The sequence below is a fragment of the Callithrix jacchus genome, chromosome 4 (assembly GCF_049354715.1).
Source record: "Callithrix jacchus isolate 240 chromosome 4, calJac240_pri, whole genome shotgun sequence".
Classification (NCBI taxonomy): Eukaryota; Metazoa; Chordata; class Mammalia; order Primates; family Cebidae; genus Callithrix; species Callithrix jacchus.
This window is the reverse complement of record NC_133505.1, coordinates 47,035,679-47,043,217: the sequence shown is the minus strand read 5'-3', so window position 1 is coordinate 47,043,217 and position 7,539 is coordinate 47,035,679.

The following is a 7,539-nucleotide window of genomic DNA, read 5'->3' as shown; positions in this document are numbered from 1 at the left end:
TGGTATAAACAAACATCTATGACTCACAGTTCTGGAGGCTGGGAAGTCCAAGATCAACGCACCAGCAGATCCAGTGTCTGGTGAGGACCCACTTCCTGATTTGTAGACAGGCACCTTTTCACTGTGTTCTCACACATGCAAGAGAAATCATCTCTTAAAGAGGCACTAATTCCATTCATGAGGGTTCTACCCTCATGACATAACCTTCCAAAGCCCTCACCTCCAACCACCATCACATTGAGGATTAGCCTTAAACATAGGTATGGGAGGGAGTCACAGGACACAGTCAGTCCATAGTACACACATATAAATAATCCTCAGCCATACAACTGCTTATGAAGAGTGTTATATCAGTAAGGGTGCTTGCTATTGGCAATAAGAAAAAAAGCCAGCTTTCTGATGTAGCAGGCACTTAGGAGATTCTAAAATGGGTTGGTCAGCCAGGCACAGTGGCTCATTCCTGTAATCCCAGCACTTTGGGAGGCTGAGGCAGGTGGATCACTTAAGGTCAGGAGTTTGAGACCAGCCTGACCAACATGATGAAACCCCACCTCTACTAAAAATGCAAAATTAGCCAGGCATGGTGGTGGGCATTTGCAATCCCAGCTACTTGTGAGACTGAGGCAGGAGAATCACTTGAACCCAGGAGGTGAGCCAAGATCGCGCCATTGCACTCCAGCCTGGACAACAAGAGCAAAACTCTGTCTCAAAAAATAAATAAAATGGTGTAGTGGAAGGTTCAGAGATAATAAGAACCCCAGATTCTTTCCATCTTTCCCATCCTGTCATTTTTAGCATTCTTCTCGCTGGACCAATAATACGATCAAAGATGCTTACCATGATTCCAGGTGTCATGTGTAGACCAACAATGTTAATAGAGTTTGGCTGTGTTCCCACCCAAATCTCATCTTGAATTGTAGTTCCCATGATCCCCACGTTGCTGGAAGGACCCGGTGGGAGGTAATTGAATCATGGTTGTGGTTTCCCCCGTGCTATTCACGTGACAGTAAGTCTCATGAGATCTGATGGTTTGATAAGGGGCTTCCCCCTTCTCCTTCCTGCCACCCTGTGAAGAACGACGTGTTTGCTTCCCCTTCCATGATTGTAGGTTTCCTGAAACTTTTCCAGCCTGCAGAACTGTGAGTCAATTAAACCTCTTTCCTTTATAAATTACCCAGTCACAGGTATGTCTTTATAGCAGCGTGAGAATGAACTAACAAAAATGTCCAGTGAAAGAAAATAATCTTTTATTCCTCATGTGCCTTTAATGAGTGAGAAAACTTACTCTGAGCTCCTCAGCAAAATTCCCCTCATATCTCAACCTGTACTGGGTCACTTGCTTGTCTAATCACTGGCAAAGGGGGTGGGAAGACTCTGACTTAGATGGATCATATTTACCCAAGTTGGCTGCATGGTGGTGGACAGTGAATCAGAATTGAGACTGCCAGAATGGAGGAGCAAATAGGTGCTTCTGGGTGGATGTAAACAGAAACTGCACCCAGAGTCAAATTAGATATTGAGAATGAGATATTGGGTGCAGACTGCTGTAAGAAATGAAACATTCCTTGCCCTCAGAGCTGAGGTCCAAGATTGTGGTTCTCAATCATATTAGATTTAGCTCACCCTGTTTATAATAACATTGTAACATAATATCTATCACACCCACTATCCTGAAGTGGCATTCACATGATATAACCTACTTATTGACACCATATCAAGAAAGCTCAGTCAATACCTTTATGGTAATATGAAGGAGAAATATAATCAGGTGGTAATAAAATTGTGCATTTTAGTATTTCAGTGCTCACAGACTCACTAGGAGACAATGGAGTAGTCAGGTGCTTGCACTTATGTATGGAAGAAGAAAAATTTCAAAGAGTAATGTTGACACTTCAATATTTTAAATAAAGACTGGTTTATGATTCGTGAAGAGTTATAATTCTGAAACTTTAAATACATATTCATAACAGGTGTGTTTTACTGATAACTCAAAAACATGATTGATTTGCTACCATTGGAAACATTCTCCAAAATGTTGATCAATTCTTGCTAAAGTTTTGAATAAAAGAATAACTTTTTTGTTTATAGAATAGTTTTGTCCCTAGCAAATATTAAAATTATAAATGCAAATAAAGTTCTATGTTTAGATAATAAAAAGCAGGCTTCAATTTTTTTAAATTTTAGAATAGTTCTAGATTTACAGAAATGGTGCAAAGATAGTGCAGAATTCACATATACCTCATACCTAGTTTCCCCTATTTTTAAAATGTTAACATTAATATGGGACATTTGTCACAATTAATGAACCTATATTGATGTTATTAACTAAAGTCCATATTTGTTCAGATTTCCTTCATTTTTACCTGCTTTTTCCTTGCAGGATGCCATCCAGGAGACCACATTCCACTTAGTCACCATGTATCCTTAGATTCCTCTAGACTGTGAGTTTCTCAGAACTTCCCTTGTTTTTGATGACTTTGAGTGCTTTGAGGAGTACTAACTAGGTATTTTCCAAAATTCTCCCAGTTTTTCAACTGGGATTTTCTGAATTTTTTTTTGTCATGATAAAACTGGGGTTATTGCTTTTTAGAGGAATACCACAAAGACAAAGTGCTCACACATCAAGGGGACATACTATCAACATGACATGTCACTGATCTTACTAGGTTAACCTTAAGCATCCAGGGTAGTGATGAGGAAGAAACTCATTGTGTGAAGCCCACACTGGCTGAGGAGTTATGCTCCACCTCCTTGAAGGGAAAAGTAGGCTTTTTACCTATTTGAATACTCAGTGGGACTTTCCAAAGTTATACAGGTCATTTCACATGTCTAACATCCCTGCTCACCATCCACTGAATAACTACCAGAAATGCCCAAACAAAAATGCCCCTCAAATCTCTAAAGTAACCCCTAGGGGTCAGTACTGCTCTGTTGAGAACCGCTAGTCTAAGATTTCCCATTCAGACTTCCTTAGAGTGTGAACTTACAGCATTTATAAAGAAATCTGAGCACAGAATTCCTCATTTTATACTTTCCTCCTTATTTACAGATGCTTTTTTCCTGCCTCTAATTCAGGAGCTTATTTTAGCTATTTTCCTTTGAGTGCTCTTATTTTACCTAATTTTATTTTTTTAAAACCTCATATTTTACATAAACTCATTTTCTTTTTACATGAACTCATATTCTATTGCTTTATATAATATTTCACTAAATTATATATTCAAAATTACAAGGATGATTGGATTGAGCATGTTGGTAATAGACACGATTGACTTGACAAGTAACTCTTCTGAGGAAGTAGAAATGCACAGAGTGGCCAACTGGTTATAGTTACTCAGCCTGCCAGGGCAACAGTTCTTTACTGAGGAAATGGTGAGTCAGGTTAATCCAATAACAGGTTAAGTGGAAATTGGTTAAGAGAATTTCTACTGTAAATGTATCGATTTGAGTCCCATCGATATTAACAAAGGCTGAATGCAGGTGGCTCACACCTGTAATCATAACATTTTGGGAAGCCAAGGCGGGTGGATCGCTTGAGCCCAGGATTTCAAGACCAGCCTGGGAAACACAGGGAGGCCCCCATCTCTAGAAAACACACACAAAAAATTAGCTGGGTGTGGTGGCGTGCATCTGTGGTCTGAGCTATTTGGTAGGTGAGGTGGGAGGATCTCTTGAGCCCAGGAGGTCAAGGCTGCAGTGAGCTATGATTGCCACTGCACTACAGTTTGGGTGACAGAGTGAGACTCTGTCTCTGAAAAAAATATATATAAGAAAATATGACAAATGATTGTTTAAATGCCAGTACCTAGGATTGCTGTAGTTGTAATGAAATTGGTACTTTTATAGACTTCATCCAAACCACACATCAATTTCATAATACGTTTCAAGAGTTATTTTATAAAGACTTAAAATGTTCATATCTTATCTGGAAATATTATGATATTCTGGGAATTCTGTATCCTAAAAAAAATCAGAGAGAGTTTAGTTTTTAAATTATGTACAATTTATTGTTTGTATCACTTTTCATGATAGCGAAAAATAAACAAATGTCCAAAACTGAGGAAATTGTTAACTTTTATAGTACCCACAATGATAGAATATTATCAATTCTGCTTTAACACCATTAAATTGTGTCCCCAAAGAACACTTAAAGATGTAGAGAAATGCTCATGAAATATTAAGTGGAAAAAGCAAGCACATTATGCTTTTGTTTAAAAAAATACACATACACGGCTGGGTGCAGTGGCTCACACATGTAATCCCAGTGCTTTGGGAGGCCAAGGTGGGCAGATCACAAGGTCAGGAGATGTAGACCGTCCTGGCCAACATGGTGAAAACCCATCTCTACTAAAATACAAAAAATTAGCCAGGCATGGTGGCACACACCTGTAGTTCCAGCTACTGGGGAGGCTGAGGCAGGGGAATTGCTTGAACCTGGGAGGCAGAGGTTGCAGTGAGCTGAGATTGTGCCACTGAACTCCAGCCTGGTGACAGAGTGAGACTCTGTCTCAAAAAAAAAAAAAAAAAAAAAAAAAAAATATATATATATATATATATATATATATATATATATATATATATACCTGTACACATAGAAATGACTAGAAGGAAATATACAAATTTTGATTATTGCTGGCTGCTGGGGTTACCAATGATTTTATTTCCTTCATTATATTTTTCTGTATTTTCCAAATTCTCTAAAATGAACAAGTGTCATTTTTATAATATGGATTAATTAAGCCATATTGCTTAATTTGCTAACGTTTACTTTTTTACCTTTTGAGTAAAATGAGGTATTTTAACAAACATGTGTTGTCTGCTACCCAAACTTCTATTCAGGACAGTAGCATAGTCAAGATTAGTTCAAGATTCAAAATATAACTTTTATATATTAAGTTATTCAAAACTATGTATGCCCAGCCTTAATTTAAAATGACTTATAACTCAAAATGATCAAGTTCAATTTAGTGACAATCAAAATTTCTTTAATCATTTAAGAATAGTGTTTAGTCAATTTTTTTTTTAAGTTGACACAGGGAAGTAAAAGCCCGTAAAGGAAGTTAGCACTGTATTTTTATCTACACTGCCTTCTCTTAGCTGATTCTGAAGGAACTTTCTTTGTTGCTTATATTCATTGTGTATTTTAAAACTGTAGTCTAAAATTGTACCATAAACCTGTGATATAATTTGGCACAAATACCACCTTGTGTTCATGCCAGTGCATGTTGAAACCCAGCACAGTAGAGTTACCTTATCAGTATTCTGAACAGCCTCGCTACTCCAAGGGTGGCCTCTATACCAGCAGCATCGGCGTCACCTGGGAGCTGGTGAAAAATTAAGAATTTCAGGCTCCATCTCAGACCTCTGAATCAGAATTTGTATTTTCAAAGGATCCCCAGGTGATCTGTATGCACAATAAGGTTTGAGAAGCACTGTGGTAGACTTCTTTTTAAAGTCACTAGTATCAGCAGAGAAGCACATTTATGTCCAAAATATGATTTTTTTTCTTCCCACTCTTTAAATATAGTAAAACTCTTGTCATTTGTGGTAATAAATGTAAGGGTTTTGTGTATATAATCCAGAAACACAAGAATGTAACAAGTGGAATTTTTATTCTAATTCTAATTTTAAAGCCCCCTCCCTCCCCATTTTCTGAGAGGTTAGAAAATGAATCTCAAAAAGTCAGGATTTCTCCTGCTGCTTTTCTTTGGGGTAAAGTTTTGTCTGTTTGTTTGTTTGTTTGTTTGTTTGTTTGTTTGTTTGTTTGAGACAGGGTCTCATTGTGCTGCCCAGGCTGCTAAAGTGCAGTGGTGCAATCATGGCTCACTGCAGCTTCCGCCTCCTGGGTTCAAGCAATTCTCCCACCTCAGCCTCCCAGTAGCTGGGATTACAGGGGGTGTGCCACCACACCTGGTTAATTTTTGTATTTTTAGTAGAGACGGGGTTTCACTGTGTTGGCCAGGCTGGTCTTGAACTCCTGACCTCAGGTGATCCTCCTGCCTCGGCCTCCCAAAATGCTGGGATTACAGACATGCACCACTGTGCCCAGCCTTACTTTAAAGTCTTAAATTCCTATAAGGTCTAGACGGTTGGAGGGAGATGAGCATCTAGTCTTCCAAAGGTGACCCCTTCTATGGGCATTTGCCAAAATGTCAAATATCCCATTTGGTCCTTTGTTGTCAGTCTATATAGATTGCTGTTATACCATCATTCATTCTTATTGTTGAGGTTATCTCAAGTCTCCCTTGCTATTTGATTCTGCTATTTTCATGCCATGTCAGCATACAGAGAAATCTTTGGGGCTTAGATTTCTTCTCTACAACACTGACCCACAGAGCACTGAATCAGTTGCTCTAACAGCAAACAAGACCATGGGAAACTAACTCTATGAGATTTATAAAAAGTCCTGCTTAACAGACATATCTCATAGCCATTCTCAGGGAGCTTGCTGAGTTCCAAGGGTTCTACCTGGGAAATCAAATACGAGGACCCTCTTCTTTTATTTTTATTTATTTATCTATTTATTTTTAGAGATAGGGTCTCACTCTGTCACCCAGGATTGGAGTGCAGTGGCATTGTCACCTTAGCTGACTGCAGCCTCAAATTCCTAGGCTTAAGTGATCCTTCCATCCCAGCTTCCCAATTAGCTGGGACTACAGGTGTGTGCCACCATGCTTGGTTAATTTTTAAATTTTTTTTGTAGAGATGAGGTCTCACTGTGTTGTCCAGGCTTGTCCTGGACTCCTGGGTTCAAGTGATCCTCCCACCTCAACCTCCCAAAGTGCTGGTATTACAATCATGAGCCACTGCTCCTGACCACCCCCTCCTTTTAGATCCCCAGACACTTATGTCTCCAGACTCCATGATTTCTCTTACTTTAAACCACAGGTGCAGAGGAAGGTAGCATCTCTTCATAGGAGCTCATTGGACCTAGGGGCTCTACCCACTGACTCACCTCCCTACAACTCAGAGCTTGAAAGTTTAGATTTAGATTTAGATTTTTGGAAGTCAAAGGCCTTTTCTTTTTCCTTTGGTAACGTCCTTGGACCCATGGTCTAGCTGCCTGAATGGGGATGGGCCTTGTGTTACAAAGAAATGCAGGGAGAAAATATTTTAAAATATCCTATCATGTGAATAATAGGATAAAGGACTTAATGGGCTATGCACAGCGTGATCGAGAGCACACAATCACATGAAATGTTCTTATAGAGCCAGAGGGCTGCAAGTATGAGATGTAGATTCTATACTGAGAATATCATAATCTACAGATGCAAACTGCATAAAACAAAGACATATCCGCAAAATATAAACAAGAATAAAGTAGGTTTAAAACCAATACTAACTACACCATTTGGAACTCTTCATGAGGCTATTGGTGGCAAGTTATAGCACCTGAAGGATTAGTTTGAGGTGTTTACTCCTAAATCGACAGTTCTCAAAATTTGGCATGCATCAGAATCCCCTGGAGGGTGTGCCTAAATACAGGTGTCTGAGCCTCACTCTGATTCCGTGGCCCTGGGATGGGCTCTAGAATTCACA